General features: G+C 45.8%; 1 protein-coding gene and 1 non-coding gene across 6 annotated transcripts in view; both read right to left on the bottom strand.

Moving 5' to 3' along the window:
- The window catches only part of ELF1 (E74 like ETS transcription factor 1), an 87,259-nt gene extending 64,145 nt beyond the window's left edge, over positions 1 to 23,114 (bottom strand). For 3 of the 5 annotated variants that reach the window (XM_077933587.1, XM_028738433.2, XM_028738437.2), the window contains exons 1-2: positions 22,972 to 23,114; positions 22,575 to 22,629 (exon numbers count right to left, since the gene is read on the bottom strand). The gene's annotated coding sequence lies outside the window, so the exon portion shown is untranslated. Of the gene's footprint in view, positions 1 to 2,325; positions 2,611 to 5,025; positions 5,049 to 22,574; positions 22,630 to 22,971 lie in introns of those variants that run through there. The other 2 variants (XM_077933588.1, XM_028738434.2) reach the window with 2 other exon arrangements.
- TRNAA-UGC (transfer RNA alanine (anticodon UGC)) lies at positions 9,042 to 9,110 on the bottom strand. Its single transcript has one exon. It is a non-coding gene; the product is annotated as a tRNA-Ala (tRNA).
- Positions 23,115 to 23,209: the final 95 nt, after the last annotated feature.

The following is a 23,209-nucleotide window of genomic DNA, read 5'->3' as shown; positions in this document are numbered from 1 at the left end:
TTGAAATCAGGCCAGCACATCCACTGCACTTTTTCTAGTGCCTGCTAAAAATGTTTTGTTTAGGCGTGACTATCCAGATATGTAGGGACGCGGGTGGCGCTGTGGGTAAAAGCCTCAGCGCCTAGGGCTTGCCGATCGAAAGGTCGGCGGTTCGAATCCCCGTGGCGGGGTGCGCTCCCGTTGCTCGGTCCCAGCGCCTGCCAACCTAGCAGTTCGAAAGCACTCCCGGGTGCAAGTAGATAAATAGGGACCGCTTACTAGTGGGAAGGTAAACGGCGTTCCGTGTGCTGCGCTGGCTCGCCTGATGCAGCTTTGTCACGCTGGCCACGTGACCCGGAAGTGTCTCCAGACAGCGCTGGCCCCCGGCCTATAGAGTGAGATGGGCACACAACCCTAGAGTCTGTCAAGACTGGCCCGTACGGGCAGGGGTACCTTTACCTTTACCTTATCTAGATATGTAGAACGTTGGCTTGTGTTTTAATCTGGTTTTTTGCTTATCACTGATTTTATTTTTTTAAAAAAAATGTTTTAAATAGTTGTTTTTAACTGGTTTTATTGAGAATCTTATTGTTTTATTATTTTTGTAAACTGCTTTGAATGTGTGTTTTTTTTAAAAAAACCCACCCACACACACACAATCAAGCACTACATAAACTTTAATGAATAAATAAATATCTAGTTTGGCCTTCTGCGGCTAGCAACCCAAAGTTGTCCTGTTCAAGGGCTTCTGCCCAACTCGTGAGAATGGTTTAAAGGCTGTTGTTATTGTTGTTTGTTTTGAGCAGCATACACCTCCTGCCCCTATCACCAACCTTTCACTTCTCCTCAGATTCAAAAGAGGCTTGCTTTGTGGCACTGGTAAAGGTTGACTGCGGTTCACAAAAAGTTGTCCTAAAGCATTACTGAATACAGACAGCAATCACCAAGTTCTTTGGATCACAGATATACCAGTATATGTGGATTTCAAAGTTATTTTTAAATATCTGATAACATAGGCTCCTTATATGCTAGGAAATACCACTACTTTGAAAGCATTAAACACCAGGGATACTGCAGGAGAACTTAATAGAGAGGCTGAAACAAAGGAACAGTACCAGAAATTGAACAGCATCTGACCAAGCCCCCCCCCCCCCCCAACATGCAAGCTTTCTATCTTGGTAATGTTGGTAGCAGCAAAAAGCCCCATTGTATTCCATAGACACAGGGAGACATTACAGGCAGCTTCTCCTCTGGCATTGCATCTTCTGTTTTAAGGAATCGGACCTGGTTTTAAAAGTTGATCGAGTTTTGTTTTCAGTTGAAAAGCGGAAATAAAACACAGCTTACTCAGATAAGCCTTCAGCTAAAACTGACAACTAACGCCTAAACAAGACAGGCAGAATCCCCCATCTAAAATCATGTTGTGGAAAACAGTAACCTTGCATGCTGAAGTCAATAGACAAATAATTTACAACTCAAGCGTATTCCTCTCCCCTCATAGAAACAGCCTTTCCACTCCTTGGTCCTAACCTGAGACCTTTATGTTACAACACAAACTCCTTCTGCTATAAAATGTAATATATACGTTTTGCAGTATAGAACAGCAGAAATTCCCAGCAACAGTCTTTAGGATTATGACAACTACAAACTCTTATTTTTCATTTTTTGGGTAGCATAACAGAAAGATGAGTGCTAAAATCACAGACAACAGAAGACTGGCTCAGTCTTCCTCAGTTCAGTCTCTTGGATATGAACAATCAGAATTCAACTCTTTAACCCAGCTCAGTTTACTAATGTGTCGTCTGGAGGATTGCCACAGGCTTGCCTATACCATGCTTAGACACACGTAACTATTTTACAAATAAGAATCCACCTTAAAGGTAAAGGCTACACCTGAAATGTATTTTTTCTGTGGCACACAGTGCTGGATTTCAACAGTTTATATTATATTAGTTTCCTTTTTCAAAAGCATTAATTCAAAAATCCATTAACACTTTATATACAGTATAGGTAAACCAGTAAAGCTGACAGGCCCCTTAAAGTGATTTTCATTTTTCCTGCAATCAAAGTTATTGTGCTACAACAGATCATTTTCCCAGCCTTAATCTTGCAAACCCATTTTTTTAATATTGTGGCAAACAAAACATTTAAATACAAAACAGTCAGTATTACACCATCTGTTCCCTATTTTTAATTAAATTAAGCGTGTGACTTTCAATTATTAACATAGCCAAAAGCACACAGCCATGTTTGTTTTTAAAAACTCAGCAGGTACACCTAATCCTCTACCAGAAATATTAAATTTAAGTTACAGACACTTCACCAAGTTAAGTCAGTCAAAATTACCTTGATCTAAGATGTTTGCAGAGTCCCAAAAGCTAGACAGTAAAAAGTAATCCAGCAGTTTTGTGCAGTTAAAATGGCTTCTGTAGATTGGGGAAGTGGTGTGTGTGCTTCAGCTTATGAGTCATACATGAAACTAAATGTTTCTCAGAGAGGCACGCCCAGGTTGCTGTGGGCCCAATTACTCCACCAGGTCAAACATGCAAATCTTCAGGTAAGAGGGGAAAGAGAGAACAACCTGAATCAGCCAGCCACACCTTAACTAGTTGGAGAGCAAAGGCCGAACAATTGCAGAAGCAAAGTGGAGCATACAGACGGCACGCTCAACAAGAGGACAAGGAAAGGCCACAGCAATTCATGCAGCCCTATCAGATATTCCTCCCTGCACTCTGTTTGCTAAAGAACCGAAGAATTTCACTGTTCAGAGAAGTTAATGATCAATCACCAAACCCTTTACACTGTAAATCAGCTAAACACAACTTTGCAGTATTGTTAAAACCACTTAATTCAAATATCACTTACTTCAATTAAATTGCAACAGAAGCCATTGTTTTTGTCAGAGTAGTAATTATTCTGAACACTCCCTAACCTTGCACTGGGGGAGCGCGGGGATCAGGGTTGTTTGCAATACTTCTGCCATGTAAGATAACTCTTCAGCATAGCTTTTTTGGTTTGAGTCAAAAAATAAGAACATAAAAAGGGAACTTGGAAAAACAATTACATACAGCAAGACCAATCTTACGAGGTGTAGCCATTCAGTAAAGGCAGGGCAAAATGAAACTGGAATCAGGAAGGACAGTCCTAGCAGTGGCCAGGAAGTTGCAAAGGAAGAAGACACTAACAAGGAACAGCTGAGTTCAGAACATGCGCCATGGATGCTGGTATTGTTATTACTTATTAAATTTGTATAACCCCTTCATTCAAAGATCTCTGGGCAGTTCACAGCATAGAAATCCAAAATAAAAACACAAAATACACAACACAAACAAGAACAATCCCATAACCCCCACCCCACCCAAAGACATGTAAAAGGTCACAAGATGTTAATTAGCCAAAGGCCTGGTTAAAGTGGAAAGCTTTTGCCTGGCACCTTAAGATGTATAATGAAGGCGCCAGGCGAACTGCCCTGGGGAGAGCATTCCACTGATGGGGAGCCACTGCAGAGAAGGCCCGTTTTCGTGTTGCCACTCTCCAGACCTCTCATGGAGGAGGCACCCAAAGAAGGGCTTCCGAAGATGATCTCAGGGTCTGGGTTGCTTCACATGGAGAGAGGCAGTCCTTGAGGTATTGCGTTCCTGAGCCATTAAAGGCTTGGTAGGTCAAAACCAGCACTTTGAATTGGGCCCGGAAACTTATTGGTAGCCAGTGCAGTTGGGCCAGGATTTGTTCAAACCGTCTTGCCCTGGTGAGCAACATAGCTGCCAAATTTTGCACCTACTAAAGTTTCTGAACCGTCTTTAGAGGCAGCCCCACATATAACATGCTATAGCAATCCAACTGGTACCACATATCAGGAAGCCCACCGCAGATTGCAGACAGCAACGCAGCACCTCCCCACGGTCAGAGGGGCTGCTTCCTTTTCTTCCTTTCCCCCCCCCCCCCTGCGCTTCTTCACTTTACAGACTGCAGACAGAAGGAGAGCAGAAGCAGAAACAACTGCCAGTATTAATAACCTGTGTTCAACAAAAGTGAATTATTACCTAACAAAAAATAAGTATGTGGTAAATACAGCAGCAAGTCTTGTGGCATCTTAATGGTAAATACATTTATAATGGCATAAGCTTTCAGATATATAAAATGTAATCCTGAGTTTCAGGTACATATTGGTGAGAGCTAATTAATGCATATAGTGTGATAAAAATCCAGTACCAGTTATAATTGTTAAAAAAATAATATAATAGAAAAATGTTGGGGATGTTACCTTTTCCATACTTTTTAAGTAAGAAAGGGACAGAGGATTCCTGCATTGCATGGGGTTGGGTCTCTTCCAACTCTACAGTGCTGTGATTCTAAGAGTTGAGGTGTCTCGGAGAAAGAGCTATGCAATGCTGCGAACTCCCCCACTTCTGCCTGTGGGCCCTAACTGACCTTTCCTATCAGATAACGTCATTACATGGGAAAAGCGTTCCTTATTGTAAAGATTACCAAGTGTAGATTTGGAAGGGACCCCAAGGTAGGGTTGACATATGTCCGGATTTTCCCATACACAGTCAGAATACACTGGTACCTTGGTTCTCAAACTTAATCCGTTCGTGAAGTCCGTTCCAAAACCAAGGCGTGCTTTCCCATAGAAAATAATGCAAAACAGATTAATCCATTCCAGTCTTTTAAAAACAACCCCTAAAACAGCAATTTAACATGAATTTTACTATCTAACGAGACCATTGATCCATAAAATGAAAGCAATATCAATGTACTGTACTATAAAATAAATAAAACAGTACAGTGGTACCTCAGGTTAATTACTTAATTCGTTCCGGAGGTCCGTTCTTAACCTGAAGCACCACTTTAGCAAATGGAGCCTCCTGCTGCTGCCGTGCCGCCGGAGTACAATTTCTGTTCTCACCCTGAAGCAAAGTTCTTAACCCAAGGTACTATTTCTGGGTTGGTGGAGTCTGTAACCTGAAGCATATGTAACCTGAAGCGTATGTAATCCGAGGTACCACTGTATTGTAGATAATAAAAATAAAAACAAATTCTTACCTGCACTGATGATAGTCAGTTTGGATGGGGGCTTTTATCCATTTCCGCAGTCACACAATCCATCAATCAGTAGCTGAACTGGGTTCCACACAGTCACAAAAACAAATTAACCAAAAAAGCCACAAAAACGCAAAATAAATAGCAAAAACAAAAGCGCCAATCTTAATCCATTCCAGATGTCTGTTTGACTTTCAAAATATCAGAAAACCAAGGTGCAGCTTCTGATTGGTGCAGGTTCCCCGGAATCAATAGCCAACAACTGCATTGGACGTTTGGCTGACCAAAAAGTGTTTGAAAACCGGGACACTTCCAGGTTTTCGGCATTTGAGAACCAAGGTACTGCAGTCGGCAGCAGTGTCCAGGCAGAAATCGGGAAACTGTCCGGGAAAATGCAGACGTATGGCTGCCCATGGCAGCAGTGCCCTTTTTGCCAGTTTTCCATACAAATAGCTCAAAAACAGCAATCTACCCCAAGGGTCATCTAGTCCAACCCCCTGAAATGCAGGAATTATTTTATTGAAAGCCACCCTGACAATTTTAATCACGATTCTAATAATATATTAAAAAACCAGAATTGTTACCCCATATTGCAGAGGGGTGGATGGGGCTTGCCTTAGACCACTTTGTGAGTTCACAAAAGAATCAGCAATTGAACCAGTTTGTAGTTTGGTCTCAGGTTCTACTCTGGCAGTTTTGCTTATGTCAACTCGATTAGGCTATCTTTTAAGACAAAACCCTCACAAGACCTCTTACATGGCAAAGAATATACAGAATTAAAACCAATAAACAATTTATTTATTCGTCTGTGACCACCATAAAACAAACATTCATGTGATAATGCCTAAATACAGACTTCTGGGATAAAAAGATGGCTGACTAGTTGTTTACTTCCAGTAGCACCTTAAAGACCAACTAAGTTAGTTCTTGGTATGAGCTTTCGTGTGCATGCACACTTCTTCAGATACACTCTGAAGTGTATTATTCAGTGTATCTGAAGAAGTGTGCATGCACACGAAAGCTCATACCAAGAACTAACTTAGTTGGTCTTTAAGGTGCTACTGGAAGGAATTTTTTTTGTTTTGACTATGGCAGACCAACACGGCTACCTATCTGTAGTTGTTTACTGTTGGTATTCCGTCAACAGAGATAATTATGCAGTGATTAATGACAGCCAAGACATAAATCTTGGTTGTCACATCCTCTCTTTGAATATAGGGGGATCCAAGGGATCAACCTCTAATGCTCTGAAGAAAGCTACTCTTCACGCTGAAGACGGGGGCGTTTCTGATACAGTGAGTGACTGGGAGAGAGAAACCAACCACTACTGTGCCCAGACACCACAGAATAGCCCTGAAGGTTAGCCCTCGAGGCATTAGGTCAGCTAGATCTCCCTTCTTTAATTATCTTTGTGATTAATTACAACTGAGGTGATCTGTCTATCAGTTCAACTATCACCTGGAATGTAAACTGACTGCTGGCGTAAGAAGAGGCATTAACAGACTGAAAATAAAACAAAAAAACAAATTTTAATTGTTTGTGACTAGGAAAGATTATTAACAAATAAGGAAGCTCTGATTGTTAAGAATTTTCATTTTATATTGCTTTTATTTCTTCGTCCCTTATGTGGAGTGCTGGCTGCAAAAGGGAAACTAAATTTTTCAACCATCGGAAAGGAATGCACTTCTTTGTTAAAGAGACAGATGCAAGTTTTCAGATGCAAGGCAGAAACTGTTAGGTAGAGACTAACAGAAACCAGTATGGTAAAAATACTGTTGAACACCACTGGCTGTTGGTACCATGTGGCAATTATTGGATGACCAACTGAAAGAGCTCCATAAAATGGTGAATGAAAGATCAAACTAAATTCTAACTGGTCATCCTTCCATTACCATCCCATAGGAAAAATGAGTAGTGGCTAAGGGTCGGAGCTTCTCAACCACTCTCCATTTCCACCTCCAAGTGGCCATTCCAAAAAGTAACCACAAAAAAGCTGATGAGGTTGCTATACCATCTGGATTACATTTACTCCACTGAGTTCCCCAATATGTCTCAATAAATGCTTTCATAAAAACTAGGTTAATCTGGTTGCAATGTTATATGCTTACTGAGGAGTTAAGTAGTACTGAACACAATGAGAATTACTTTTGAGTAAACAAGCCTATGATCAAGTTACCAGTCTATCTACTGTGGTGCCCACCCATTCTTTCTGTTCTGGGGATACATGTCCGACTTGAAGATGTAGAGATACCCTTAGCATTATCAAACATATAATACCAGAGTTGATAGCAAAAGCAATACGTTCCTTCAGCAAAAAAAAAAAGGGGGGGGAGAGCAAACAATTTTAAGAAGGAAAAAGCTTTCTCCTAAAGGCCTCCTTCTTGGCTAGGACATATGACTAAGGGTGAATGTACAGTGCTTTACAAAGAAAGAGAAGTAGGCTTGCAGAGCAGCTACTGCCCATGGATGCATAAGACTCTTCCACTCACCCCTCTCCCTCCATCTCCATGGAACCAGTTTTTCAGGTTTTCTAAGTTATACTCTGGAAAACCCAAAACAGGCCCTGAAGTGTGTGTCAACTCTGCTGAAATAGTTGCATTTATGTTCCGGTGGTACAACTGTTGCAGATGTATTGATTTCCAGCCTTCAAGGACATAGTCAAACATGTAAACGGCCTCTTGCCTAGCCATCTGTAGTAAGAACTGCATCCAGGGAATGAGACGCTCAAGAGGAGTCTGGATGAGGCATAATTAGCCCCTATCCACCCCCCAGTGGAGCGGGGGAGACGGACCACGCAGACAGAACCTGGCAGGCAAAGATACATCCACATGCAATTAACATAAAGCAGGCCAGGCCACAGGCCAGGCATAAGCACAGCTAGGAGCAGACATAATTCTACCACATCCAATTCCCCATCAGTCACATCCACAATACAGTGGTACCTCGGGTTACATATGCTTCAGGTTACATATGCTTCAGGTTACAGACTCTGATAACCCAGAAATAGTGCTTCAGGTTAAGAACTTTGCTTCAGGATGAGAACAGAAATTGTGCTCCGGCGGCGCGGCAACAGGAGGTCCCATTAGCTAAAGTGGTGCTTCAGGTTAAGAACAGTTTCAGGTTAAGTACAGACCTCCAGAACAAATTAAGTACTTAACCCGAGGTACCACTGTACCATCTAGTGCAATCTGGCAGAAACACAGAGGATACAGAAACTGAATTTTCCAGGCTCCCCCACCTTTCCCAGGCCCGTAGTGACATGGGAATGCTCAGGATGCGGAACATCTCCACAGTCAACTGCCTCACAGTATCAGCAGAATATATAACCTACATGTATCAAGCTCAACTCAGATGACAATTCACGTGCCACAGGGCTACGCCTCACATGCCCTGCCTACATGGATTCTGATGTCACAAGGGATGGCTCAGATGAAGGGCCACCATAGTGAAGGGGCATCCTGCCCTCACAGCTGGTGGGGAAAGCAGAACTTTGCTAACATTTTGGGAAGCAAGTCTGAGAACAGAGATGCTTCTGAGACAACAAGACCTGGCAGGTCAGTTGGGGAAAAGGGAGACATGTGTAGGTAACTGCTGAACAACCCAAGTGCCCCACCTCGTATAGATAATCAAAGGCAGTGGAAACGCCCCTGAGCAAATAGCTGCCCTTCCAGTCTTTCCAACACACGTGGACTACCAGGCCCCATCTCAGGTTGCAGATGCCAAGGTTCAGCGGCTCACCCCACACATTATTTCCAGAAGCCTCAACAAAGAGACCTGTGCAGCAGGTCCCAATCACCATTCTCGCTGTATCTCATTTATCCGTTCGCCAGGTCAGATACACAATATGCATTTGTACCACCAGGGGCCAGCTGTACAAAGACAATGGGGATGCAACCCCTTCCTGGTACCACTGATGGCCTGCACAAATAGAACCTGAGTACAGTGGGCATGGCTTGCAGCACCTCCTACAGAGTCAGGCTATTGGTCCATTTCAGGCAGGAATATCTCCTACCTCCACCAGGAGATGCCAGGGGTTGAACCTGGGACCTTCTGCATGCAAAGCAGATGCTCTGCCACTGAGCTACGACTCATAGTCTTCCACAATGCTTGTTTTCCTTTTCCCAAGCGAGTCTCTCCCAGCCATCAAAGAATAGGAATGCAGTGGAATTTGCACAGGGAAATCACCAGCATATCCACTCCCTGGGAAATATTCTCACTTTGGCTTCCACAGCAAGTCCTCTTGGCAAGTGATCAACACAGTTATATATATGCGCAGGCAGGTGACTAAGGGTGTGCATATTTATATAAATGTATGCAAATGCTGCATTCTGGGGCTTCCGGGTTAGCGCCATCGGCAATGGCGGAGTTCCTCTGACCGGGAGGAACCCGCTTCGCAAAAATCGGGTCTTGCCGCCACGGCGAAGGCGGAGACCCTTAAAAAATCCCAGGCGGATGATGCCTGGGAACGTGGGATTCGGCTGACACCAGGAGCGCCTCCCCTACTCGCAGGGAACCCCTTTTTCGAGGTTCCGAAACGACGTGGGGTGAGCAGTGCGGTGTTTTGAATCGACTGCTACTTTTGAGAGTGAAGCCACATAGCCGTTGCTGGAGAGCGCTGACTTTTCCTGTGGACAATTGGACTCTAAAACAAGTACCCCTGAGTAGAAACGGAAAAATTGGATCAAGAAACATGTTAATTTGGCACTGAAGCGGGAAGGTTCAAAACAGGAAGTCCGCCTTCCGCTTTTTGTAAATAGACTGAAGCAAAACCTTGTAAGCTAATAGCCTGGAAAGTCGCTTATAAAGGTCGAAATTTCCTTCATTTACAATCACTAAAACCCCCTTGGAAGCAGGAGAAAAGGGGGGGGGGAATTTTGACTGTTCAAGCCTGCAGGAGGGAGTAAAGAAAGATAAGTTTCCATCGTCTCAAACCTGGGAACGGGGTGTCAGAGACAGAAACTGTCGGAGACGTTCATTGACTGTGAATGGAGCATTTTGACAGATAGCTAAAAAAAAAAAAAGAGAGAAACAATCTGATTCCAATGTTGCCTTTTGCATTTTAAAGAAACAAAGTATTTGAAAAACGAAAGTAATCCTTCTTTGTTGGACTCGCTTTAAAAAGATGCATACAAATAAAAATTGTCTCCTCTAGAGGGAGCTTGTTAAATTGTTGCTGCAGTCTGCTTGGGGACTCTACAGCTGTAAGATTAAGATCGAGGGATCAGTCTTTTGACCTTGGATAATAATGTGTTGGGAGGAAGCTTTGGTGCTTGCTCTCTGTAAGACAAATGCTCTGCTGGAGCAGTTGCATGAGAAGGTAGATTTGATGAACAAAAAAATGGATTTGATGACGGCTGTAGGGCAAGAACTAACTCAGGAACCTGTCTTAACTGGGCAAGTACAAGTGCAGAAGATAATGGACGAGGTTGCGGTTGCACCTCAAGCAATACAAATGGAGAGATCTGGGTGTCATATGCATATTGATGAACACCCAGCACAAACCCTCTGATGATCTCTCCTAGTGGCTTCATATAGATGTTAAAAACCATGGGGGAGGACGTAACCCTGAGGCACCTCACAAGTGAGAGGCCAGGGGTCTGAACACTCATCCTCCAACACAACTTTCTGGACAAGGCCCAGGAAGGAGGAGAGGAACCACTGTATAACACTGCCTCCAGCTCCCAGCCCCTCTAGACAGTCCAGAAGGATGTCATGGTCGATAGTATCAAAGGCCGCAGAGAGATCCAGCAGAACTAGGAAACAGCTTTCACCTTTGTCCCAAGGCCGCCAGAGATCATCCACCAGTGCAACCAAGGCTACCATATTTTTCGCTCTATAAGACACACTTTTTCCCTCCTAAAAAGTAAGGGGAAATGTGTGTGAATCTTATGGAGCGAATGCAGGCTGCGCAGCTATCCCAGAAGCCAGAACAGCAAGAGGGATCGCTGCGCAGCAAAAGCAGCGATCCCTCTTGCTGTTCTGACTTCTGGGATAGCCGTGTGAAGTTTCTTGAGGGCAACGGGAGGAACAGTCCCCCTGCCCTGAAGAGGCTTTGCGTTGCTTTCGCTGAAGCAGAACAGCAAGACGGATCGCTGCTTTCGCTGCGCAGCAATCCCTCTTGCTGTTCTGACTTCACTTCACTGGAGAGGTGCAGCGCAGCGCCTCTCCAGCAAAGCAGGAGGAGAAATAGAAGGGGCTCCGTTCCTTCTCCCGCTTCACTGGAGCGGCGCTGCGCAGAGATGGAGAGCTGCGCAGCGCCCCTTCTGAAAAGCGGGAGTGGCAATAGCAATGGCGAAGAGGACCTTCTTCATCGCCTCTATTGCATCTGCATCGACATTGAGCTCTAACGGTGAGTTTTCCACCACTGGCGCTCTAGCCATCTCAATGAATGTTTCATCGCCCTCAGCTCCGGGGAAAACCACAGGGCTGTCTGGGCTCCATGCAACTGGAGAGGGCGCTTCGGAGCCAGACACTCAATAGCCCTTGTTAACTCTGAATAGTGGCTTGAAAAGTCTTCAGAACACAGTAAATCTGACAGCTTTTGATCAGTTCAAAATCAACCATTAAATACAAGGATACTTAGACTCAAGGAATGCTATTTTTCATAGCTGCAGTATTTAGCATAGAATCATAGAATCATAGAGTTGGAAGAGACCACAAGGGCCATCAAGTCCAACCCCCTGCCAAGCAGGAAACACCATCAGAGCACTCCTGACATATGGTTGTCAAGCCTCTGCTTAAAGACCTCCAAAGAAGGAGACTCCACCACACTCCTTGGCAGCAAATTCCACTGTCGAACAGCTCTTACTGTCAGGAAGTTCTTCCTAATGTTTAGGTGGAATCTTCTTTCTTGTAGTTTGGATCCATTGCTCCGTGTCCGCTTCTCTGGAGCAGCAGAAAACAACCTTTCTCCCTCCTCTATGTGACATCATTTTATATATTTGAACATGGCTATCATATCACCCCTTAACCTCCTCTTCTCCAGGCTAAACATGCCCAGCTCCCTTAGCCGTTCCTCATAAAGCATCGTTTCCAGGCCTTTGACCATTTTGGTTGCCCTCCTCTGGACACGTTCCAGTTTGTCAGTGTCCTTCTTGAACTGTGGTGCCCAGAACTGGACACAGTACTCCAGGTGAGGTCTGACCAGAGCAGAATACAGTGGCACTATTACTTCCCTTGATCTAGATGCTATACTCCTATTGATGCAGCCCAGAATTGCATTGGCTTTTTTAGCTGCCGCGTCACACTGTTGGCTCATGTCAAGTTTGTGGTCAACCAAGACTCCTAGATCCTTTTCACATGTACTGCTCTCAAGCCAGGTGTCCCCCATCTTGTATTTGTGCCTCTCATTATTATTTTTTGCCCAAGTGCAATACTTTACATTTCTCCCTGTTAAAGTTCATCTTGTTTGTTTTGGCCCAGTTCTCTAATCTGTCAAGGTCATTTTGAAGTGTGATCCTGTCCTCTGGGGTGTTAGCCACCCCTCCCAGTTTGGTGTCATCTGCAAATTTGATCAGGATGCCCTTGAGTCCATCATCCAAGTCGTTGATAAAGATGTTGAATAAGACTGGGCCCAAGACAGAAACCTGTGGCACCCCACTAGTCACTCTTCTCCAGGATGAATAGGAACCATTGATGAGCACCCTTTGGGTTCGGTCAGTCAGCCAGTTACAAATCCACTGAGTGGTAGCATAGTCAAGACCGCATTTTACCAGCTTCTTTACAAGAATATCATGGGGCACCTTGTCAAATGCCTTGCTGAAATCAAGGTAGGCTACATCCACTGCGTTCCCTTCATCTACCAGGGTTGTAATTCTGTCAAAAAACGAGATCAGGTTAGTCTGACATGACTTATTTTTCAGAAATCCATGCTGACTATTGGTGATCACAGCATTCCTTTCTAGGTGCTCACAGACTGTTTGCTTAATGATCTGCTCCAGAATCTTCCCTGGTATTGATGTCAGACTGACTGGGCAGTAATTATTTGGGTCTTCTCTTTTCCCCTTTTTGAAAATAGGTACAACATTTGCCCTCCTCCAGTCTGCCGGGACTTTGCCTGTTCTCCAGGAATTCTCAAAGATGACTGCCAGTGGTTCTGAGATCACATCTGCCAGTTCTTTTAATACTCTTGGATGCAGTTCATCTGGCCCTGGAGACTTGAATACATCTAAACTAGCCAAGTATTCTTGTACTATCTCCTTAGTTATTCTGGGCTGTGTTTCCTCTGCTGAATTATTTGCTCCAAATTGTTTTCTTTATCGGAGAAGACTGAGGCAAAGCATGAGCTAAAACATGCAAGCAGATGTACACATCAACTGAGTTGGTTTCACTTTTTTTCTTCTTTCAAAATTAAAATGTGCTTCTCTATTCCCCCCCCCCCCCACTCAACCAAATAGTGGAACAGCAACAATGCTTCAGTCAAAGGGTTCTGGCTAAAGGTTGGAAGGTTTGGGGGGGGGGGGGTTTGCATTATTTTTCCTGTAAATTATGGCGTTAAAATAGAAACATTGTAACACCAGCAGATGCTGAGTTACTTATAGGCTGGATCTAGACACATCAAAGAAGTGTTTCAGTTTAAAGCATTATGTACAGAGGCCATATGTTCCCCAAAGTCAGGAGCTGTTCCTCTGTTTCCAAAGGTCTCACTGCCCGCTGCTAAGACTAGATTTATTCTGTAAGGCCAAGCTTAATAAGATGGGGGGGGGCGGGACAGACACTCTGCATAGCCTAAGAAATTATTCTGATCCAGAAACAGTAATGCTGTTTGCACATGCAGTTCTCCTACAGCAAGAGTCCAAAAGCTGGTTTGGAGGATGTCTACAGCTAGCAACTGGATTCTGCCCAGATTTCCCCATCACATGCATTCTTCCTACTCGAGCATGCTGCTGTCCATTTATCTACTCAGAGCACAAGCACAAAAGAAGCAAATCTTACAACTATTTATATTTGACTAAAAGAAATCTATCATACAGTGAAGAGTTTAGGAATAAAGTAATCAAATATTTCTACTGCTCAGTTAATAAGCAGTAAATGTTAGATGATAATGCACGTTAAGTGATGGTTTTGCCAAGCAGTAGATAAAAAGGAACTCAATGGGCCATACTGTCAGGGGAAGGGGAGCACTTCTATTCAAATTATTTGAAGCAAAGAGGAGAAAGAGGGAATATAAATTTTAAAAGGAATCATTAGATATTATGATTGTCACAGAGCCACAAACAGGCTGCCACTAGTGATCTGCTGGAATCCACACAATAGCAGAGCCACTTACTCTACCCTGCCCAGCAAGCGGAGATAAAAATAAATAATAATAATAATTTATTATTTATACCCTGCCCATCTGGCTGGGTTTCCCCAGCCACTCTGGGCGGCTTCCAACAAAATATTAAAAATACAACAAAACATCAAACAAGAAGGATGTGCTGCAACAACAGTCCTGGGTATCCTTCCAGAGAGGGACATCATTGGGCACAAGGCACATGAAGAGTTTATATTTGACCGTCTTCCCACACAGCTGCCGTAACAGGACGGAAATCTGAGCAGGAGGTCCAAGGTTACTAGCTTCTAGTGCACCAATACTGCTTCTGATGGCTACAATTACTGTCTACTGAGGGCAGAAGCATGGGCCATGAGCAATATGGCAATAAGAAAGCAGAACATGTGCATATAGCTTGTCAAAAAGCAAGCATTAAGAGCTTCCCAAACGGGGCTGCCTTCAGGTGTCTACAAAAAATTATCTCTAGCACAGAAGTTATTTTCTGTGTGTTGTCTGTAGGGATTTTGGAGCAAAGTAAACAAAAGCCCCAGATATGAAGAAAGATCTCTTGTACATAAGCAGACTCAGGGGGGAGCTATGGCACAACAGAAACAAAAATCTACATACAGTGGTACCTCCGGTTACAAACTTAATCTGTTCTGGATGTCCGTTTGTAACCCGAAACCGCACGCTTTCACTAATGGCACCTCCCACTGCTGCCGTGCTTCTGGCACATGACTTCCGCTCGCATCCTGGGGCAAAGTTTGCAACAAGGGGACCTCCTTCCAGGTTAGCGGAGCTCGTAACCCGCAGCGTTTGCAAGGGGCATGGTACGTAACACGAGGTTCCACTGTACAGCAAACAGAACTGTGGGGCCTGAATGACCCCAGCCCATCCAGATATATGGCTGGGCAGCCCTATGAAATGAACAGCAGATGAAAACAAACCCTTTGCCCTGACAAATGCAATCAGAGTTAGTCTACTGTAGAGCAGAAAATAAACTTCAGAGAGCGATACCGTTGAACAGTCTTGCTTTACGGATCAGTGTTGAATATTTCTGTAGAACTGGGGAAGGATCGGGGTGCTGCTTTTGCCATCTTTACTGTCCCACATGCATTTTTAAAGGGTTTTATCTTAAAGCTGGCCACATGACCAATAAAGCGAGATGAGCGCCGCAACCCGAGTCGGCCACAACTGGACCTAATGGTCAGGGGTCCCTTTACCTTTAAGGTAAAGGTAAAGGTACCCCTGCCCGTACGGGCCAATCTTGACAGACTCTAGGGTTGTGCGCCCATCTCACTCTAGAGGCCGGGGGTCAGCGCTGTCCGGAGACACTTCCGGGTCATGTGGCCAGCGTGACATCGCTGCTCTGGCGAGCCAGCGCAGCACACGGAAACGCCGTTTACCTTCCCGCTAGTAAGCGGTCCCTATTTATCTACTTGCACCCGGGGGGGCTTTCGAACTGCTAGGTTGGCAGGCGCTGGGACCGAGCAATGGGAGCGCACCCCGCCGCGGGGATTCGAACTGCCGACCTTTCGATCGGCAAGCCCTAGGTGCTGAGGCTCTTACCCACAGCGCCATCCACGTCCCCTTTACCTTTATCTTAAAGCTCAGATAGTGTCTCCAGTACATTGTTTATACAAAGTCTTCCAGTTTCTTTGTCCTATAGCACAGACAAAACCAGGTTTAAAAGAATATTTCCCTAGTCTTACATAAGAGAAAGAAGTTGGGGCAGATGAATCTACAAACAAAAGTTGAATATTGACTCAGGCTCAACTTTGGTCACAGTGGCAGACCACACCTGAAGATGTGCTTAGACATGTTTACACTACCTTATCATTTACATGCTCATGATATTCAGAGATGAGACAGGGTGAAGTTCAGAGCTCAAGTTGTCTGAAACAGCTTTCAGACTTAGGGACAAATGCATGTAACTGAAGCCTTGACAGATTTTTTTCAAATGAAAAGCAGAGAATTGACAAGGTTGTGTAGGAACACAACAAGTGCCCCATGCCTCAACATATTATACCCAACTCCATGTGTTAACTGGTCTTAAACCTTGAGAGTGCAAACCAGCATATGTTGATTGACAGTATTTTAATAATCTAAGGATTTTTTTTTGAGGGCACTACTAATGTAGTTGTCTATCAAAGCTCATGCCACAGTAACTTACTGATCCTTCAAGGGGATACAACAATTTTTAAAATTTTTATATATATTCATGTAACATTCTCCATATACAGTTTTGATTACAGGTCATAATTTTATCTGCTAATATTGTTTATAAAAATTCAAAATTCCAAGTTTTGAATAGTTTACCTCTCTATCTCTAGCAAAGCAAAATCTTTCCCTCTCAACTTAACTATAAAAAAAATGTAAAAAGAACATCCAAACTAACTTTTTATTGAATTTGAGCCTCACAACAGAAGCATGTGTTGCATCCAGGTGCTGTCAAAGACTTATAACAGACATATACCTCAAGTTCGTTCATTTCACGCTAAGATTAGACCATGTCACTACAAAGGGGGCAGGTTTAGTCGTTGTCTGAGGACTATTCCTGCCTCCGGGTCTGGTCCTGACCGGATGGATACTAGAATCAGCAAGGGATACCCACATGACCTGAAGGTGCTGCTGTGCAATGCCAGGTCAATGATTCGTAAGACCACTGCCATCCATGACTTGATCATGGATGGAGGACTTGACCTGGCATGTGTAACAGAGACTTGGTTGGATGAAGCAGATGGGCCTGTCCTTGCCGCTGCTTGTCCACCAGGTTTCTCTTACGCACAGCAACTCAGGTCATGTGGGCGGGGAGGGGGAGTTGCAGTGATTTTTAGGAAGTCATTAGTTTTCCGAGTGCATGTTCTGGAAGTTGGGCAATAGGGGCAGTACAGGATTCCTTTTGGTGTACCGACCTCCCCGCTGCACCAAGGATTCCCTGCCCGAGCTGCTTCAGGTCGTGGCGGATGTTCTCCTGGAGACACCTAGCTTGGTCGTCCTAGGGGATTTTAACATCCATACCGACACGACCTTACAAGGGGCCGCTCGGGACTTCGTGGAAAGCATGGCCTCCATGGGGCTGTCCCTGAATAAGTCTGGCCCAACCCATAGCCACGGACATGCCTTGGACCTGGTGTTTACCTCTATGGATGTTGGTGATCTGACACTAAGTAAAAGCGAAACGAAAGAAGTGCCATGGTCAGATCACTTCCTGGTGCAACTGGACTTCTCTGCGACCCATCCCCTCTGCAGGGAGGTGGGACCAATTCGGATGGTCCGCCCCCGCCACTTAATGGATCCAAATGGTTTCCAGAGAGTGGTAGGGGATGCTTTATCCCATGTTGATGGCCTTTCAGCTGATTCCCTGGTGGCCCGCTGGAATGTGGAGTTAACCAGGGCTATTGACTGGCTCCGAAGCACCCTCTCCGATTGCATGGAGCCCGGACAGCCCCGTGGTTTTCCATGGATCTGAGGGCAATGAAACAATCGTTGAGACGGCTAGAGCGCAGGTGGCGGATAACTCATTCCGAATCTGACCGGACACAGGTTAGAGCTCAACGTCGAGCCTACCAAGTGGCGATAGCGACGGCGAAGAAGAATTTCTTCACCGCCTCTATTGCATCTGCAGAAAACAGCAGCAGGAGACTTTTTCAGGTGGTTCACAATATAGCAGAACCACCTGCAACATCGGGGCCCAGTACGGGCCACATGTTCTCCTGCAATGATTTTGCAAAGTTTTTTGCAGATAAAATCGCTCAGATTCGGGAAGAAGTAGACTCCACCGTGGGAGCAGGGCCAGGGCGGGAGAGTGCTAGAGTTCTGTCTAGTCAAGTTGAGTGGGATCAATTCCAATCTGTTACCTCCGAGGATGTGGACAGGCTGCTTGGACAAGTGAAACCAACCACCTGTCTCCTGGATCCTTGCCCATCCTGGCTTATAAAAGCTAGCCGGGAAGGACTGGGCGATGGGCTTCGTGGGGTAGTGAATGCTTCCCTCCGTGAGGGAGCCTTCCCAGACCCGCTGAAAGAGGCGGTTATTAAACCGCTTCTTAAAAAAACATCTTTAGATGCGGCCACGATGGCCAACTATCGCCCAGTCTCAAATCTTCCATTCTTGGGCAAGGTGATTGAGCGAGCGGTTGCCGAACAACTCCAGGCACGCCTGGAAGAAGCGGACCATTTGGATCCCTTCCAGTCGGGATTCAGGCCTCATCATGGGACTGAAACTGCCTTGGTCGCACTGGTTGATGATCTCCGGCGGGCTAGGGACAAAGGTGAGAGCTGTTTCCTAGTTCTGCTGGATCTCTCAGCGGCGTTTGATACCATCGACCATAACATCCTTCTGGACCGTCTTCAGGGGCTGGGAGCTGGAGGCACTGTCATACAGTGGTTCCGCTCCTTCCTCCTGGGCCGTGTTCAGAAAGTGGTGGGGGGGGATGAGTGTTCAGACCCCTGGGCTCTCACTTGTGGGGTGCCTCAGGGTTCTGTCCTCTCCCCCATGCTTTTCAAAATTTACATGCAGCCGCTGGGAGAGATCATCAGGAGGTTTGGGCTGGGTGTTTATCAGTATGCGGATGATACCCAGCTCTACCTCTCTTTTAAATCAGAACCAGTGAGGGTGGTGAAGGTCCTGTGTGAGTGTCTGGAGGTGGTTGGAGGATGGATGGCGGCTAACAGATTGAGGTTGAATCCTGACAAGACAGAAGTACTGTTTTGGGGGGACAGGAGGCGGGCAGGTGTGGAGGATTCCCTGGTCCTGAATGGGGTAACTGTGCCCCTGAAGGACCAGGTGCGCAGCATGGGAGTCATTTTGGACTCACAGCTGTCCATGGAGGCACAGGTCAAATCTGTGTCCAGGGCAGCTGTTTACCAGCTCCATCTGGTACGTAGGCTGAGACTTTATCTGCCTGCGGACTGTCTCGCCAGAGTGGTGCATGCTCTGGTTATCTCCCGCTTGGACTACTGCAATGCACTCTACGTGGGGCTACCTTTGAAGGTGACTCGGAAACTACAACTAATCCAGAATGCGGCAGCTAGACTGGTGACTGGGGGCGGCCGCCGAGACCATATAACACCGGCCTTGAAAGACCTACATTGGCTCCCAGTATGTTTCCGAGCACAATTCAAAGTGTTGGTGCTGACCTTTAAAGCCCTAAACGGCCTCGGTCCAGTATACCTGAAGGAGCGTCTCCACCCCCATCATTCTGCCCGGACGCTGAGGTCCAGCGCCGAGGGCCTTCTGGCGGTTCCCTCATTGCGAGAAGCAAAGCTACAGGGAACCAGGCAGAGGGCCTTCTCGGTAGTGGCGCCCGCCCTGTGGAACGCCCTTCCAGCAGATGTTAAAGCGATAAACAACTACCTGACATTCAGAAGACATCTTAAGGCAGCCCTGTTCAGGGAAGTTTTTAACGTGTGATATTTTACTGTATTTTTGGGTTCTATGGAAGCCGCCCAGAGTGGCTGGGGAGGCCCAGCCAGATGGGCGGGGTATAAATAATAAATTATTATTATTATTTCAAAAATCTTCAACTTGGGACCCATTTTCAAATGCAAAAAAAGGATCTATTTTCTTTAAATTGAATTAAGCAATTTTATAAGCATCTATGCTTCTACTGCATGTTCACTGCCAACAGCAATGTACTCTGCTACAAGAAAATTTTCACTTCCTGCAGATGGTCTCAGCATCTGGTAGCAAAATTAGCAAAGATTTACCACACAAATGATACTTTATGTTGGAAATGTAAAGAAAAAGAAGGTACCTTTTATCATGTGTGGTGGATGTGTCCCAAGGACTTCTGGGGAAAGATTTATAATGAGTTGGAAAAAATGTTGAAAAATACATTTATTAAGAAACCAGAAGCCTTTCTACTTGGACTAATAGGATTGGAATTGCCCAAAAAGGATGTTAGATTGTTTTTGTATGCCACCACAGCGGCAAGACTATTACTAGCCAAAAATTGGAAATCTCAAAAAATACCAACAATAGAAGAATGGAAGATGAAGATGTTGGAGTTTTTGGAGCTGGCTGACCTGACTGGAAGAACAATCAGAAAGGACTACAATCAGAAAGGAGACTCAAGAAGATTGGGAGAAATTTAAAGAATATCTAGCTAAATATTGTAATATAAGATAATTGGAAATCACTTAGAAATTGGCTGAGGATTATAATAATAATGGGTCGTAAAATACTAAGGACTAGAATCAATAAAAGAGAAGCTAGTAATTAAATTAGGTATTGAAAGTAATAATTGTTTCTATGTTTTTCTTTGTAGTATTGTGTATTTTTCTTTTTTTTATTATGTATTGTTATTATTTTTTGTTATAAAACTGGAAAAGCAATAACACATTTTGAAAAAAAGACAAAACCAAGGCACAGCTTCCGATTGGCTGCAGGAGCTTCCTGCACTCAACTGGAAGCCGCAGACGCCAAGTCGGACGTACGGCTTCCGAAAAACATTCGCAAACCGGAACATTCACTTCTAGGTTTGAGGCATTCAGGAGCTGATTTGTTCAGGAGCCAACCAAGGTACCACTTTACTCATAAAAACCTAATCCCCCAGTGTTGTATCTTCTTAAAAATATATATTGGCCTCAGCAAATAAAATGTATGACATGACATGCCTTCTCTAATTTTAGGTGAAATTATAAAATAGTACAGCTTTATCAGTATTTGTGTCTTTCTGCTAGTACTGTATTTGCTGTTCCTCATATTATTGACGGTTCTGAAACTAAAGAGGAATCACAATAACAGCTAAACCTATCAGAAACCACATAAAGCAATACTATAGCAACAAAGTTTAGGTAACTTCCATTCATGGAAAGGAGAACTTGCTAGAGTTCACAACACTGGCAAGTAAATAAGCAGGTAATTGCTAATAAAGAGGTATGCAGGAGTAACAAATAATTTTAATTAATGGTACACATTTCTTTACAAACTTTCCATCATCCATTTTAGTACTTCACTAACTCATAAGTGGAAGGGACGCGGGTGGCGCTGTGGGTAAAAGCCTCAGCGCCTAGGGCTTGCCGATCGAAAGGTCGGCGGTTCGAATCCCCGCGGCGGGGTGCGCTCCCGCTGCTCGGTCCCAGCGCCTGCTAACCTAGCAGTTTGAAAGCACCCCCGGGTGCAAGTAGATAAATAGGGACCGCTTACCAGCGGGAAGGTAAACGGCGTTCTGTGTGCTGCGCTGGCTCGCCAGATGCAGCTTGTCACGCTGGCCACGTGACCCGGAAGTGTCTGCGGACAGCGCTGCCCCCCGGCCTCTTGAGTGAGATGGGCGCACAACCCCAGAGTCTGTGAAGACTGGCCCGTACGGGCAGGGGTACCTTTACCTTTACCTTTAACTCATAAGTGAACTAATCATTATGAATTGTCAGAACATTAATACAAACCACACTTGCTCATAATATCAAAAGTAACTGCAAATTGCTCACTGGAAGGACAGATCGTGAAGCTGAGGCTCCAGTACTTTGGCCACCTCATGAGAAGAGAAGACTCCCTGGAGAAGCCACTGATGCTGGGAAAGATGGAGGGCACAAGGAGAAGGGGGCGACAGAGGACGAGATGGTTGGATAGTGTTTTCGAGGTTACCAGCATGAGTTTGACCAAACTGCGGGAGGTAGTGGAGGACAGAGGTGCCTGGCGTGCTCTGGTCCATGGGGTCACGAAGAGTCGGACACGACTAAACGACTAAACAACAACAACAATAAATATGTGAGGTATAATACACCTTTATATCCACTGGGTGGCGCTCCTTCAATCACCAAATCAATATTTATACCCTAAGGACCAACCTTTTCATGTTAATAGTATTGCCCACAAATCCTCACTTCCTAGCTGAAAGTTACCTTATGGGGCTGCAGTTGTACCATGGTTTAGTATTGCAATAACAAGTCTTTGTGAGCACTGGGTTCCTAGGATCGCCACCCTTTCCTCCAGTGTGGCCATGAAAAGAAGATACTAACTGCAGCTTAGTGTTCTGCCCAAACTCAGACAAACGGCAGTTAGTCTTTACTGAGGTTTCCTAAAACTTAAAATTATGCAAAGCACTCATGAGGCCTCCCAGAACCACTCTTCCCAGCACCTTTCGCAAAGTACAGTCCAGGATTCAAGCGCTGCTACAGCAGTGCTTTAAAGTGGCGGGTGTGACCTGAAACTCTGTGTGTGCTGTGTGGGCTTCTGCGGGGCCCACGGAGCCGGAGGTTCCTCTTCCCCCGTGGAAGTGGGGGGGGGGGAGACTTCCTTAAGCAGCTACCCCAATGCAGAGGCCGAGAGAAACTCGCGCTGCTCCGAGACTTACCTCTCCCGAGTCGCTCGCTCAGCCATCGCTCTCGCCTCCCAGCTCACTTCCAGCGCTGAAGAAAGAAAACAAGCGGCAAGAACGTAAGAGCGGAGGAAAGGGGGGGGGCAGCACCTCTCCCCGTCTTGCTGAAAACCAGACCCCCCCCCCCCCCGTCTGGCCCAAAGCCTCCGCGGGAGAGCGAGCGAGCCGGGCCCGTCGGGGCGGGGACCCTGAGCATCCCCGGCATCGCCCCGAAGGGCCGCCTGGATCCCCTCCGCGGGGGAGAGGAAGGGGAAGCCCCTTCCGACCCGAAGGGGCGGCCCGGGCGGGGCTCCAGGGGGGTCTCACCCCCGACGGGGAGCGCGGGAGGGGGCAGGGCAGGAGGGGGAGCTCGGACTCGAGGAAGCCAACTGACCGGCCCGCCACGGCGTCTCCTTCTCGCGGACGGCGCCCCGTCGGGTTTCCGCGCCACCCGAAAGCGCCTCTTTCCCCGCCCGCTCTGAAGTGGCGGGGCCCGCCCGCGCGGGACTCGAACCCGCGGCCGCTCAGAGCCCGCGCGGGGGGGGGGTCTCGTGGGGGGGGCGACGCGCGCAACTCGCCGCGGCTCTGGCGCGCCCCTCCCCCGCCCGCCCGACGGGAGGCTCCTCCTCCGC

Source organism: Podarcis muralis, chromosome 8, assembly GCF_964188315.1.
Source record: "Podarcis muralis chromosome 8, rPodMur119.hap1.1, whole genome shotgun sequence".
Classification (NCBI taxonomy): Eukaryota; Metazoa; Chordata; class Lepidosauria; order Squamata; family Lacertidae; genus Podarcis; species Podarcis muralis.
The sequence above is the reverse complement of the archived record's forward strand: the minus strand, read 5'-3'. Positions and strand labels throughout refer to the sequence as shown.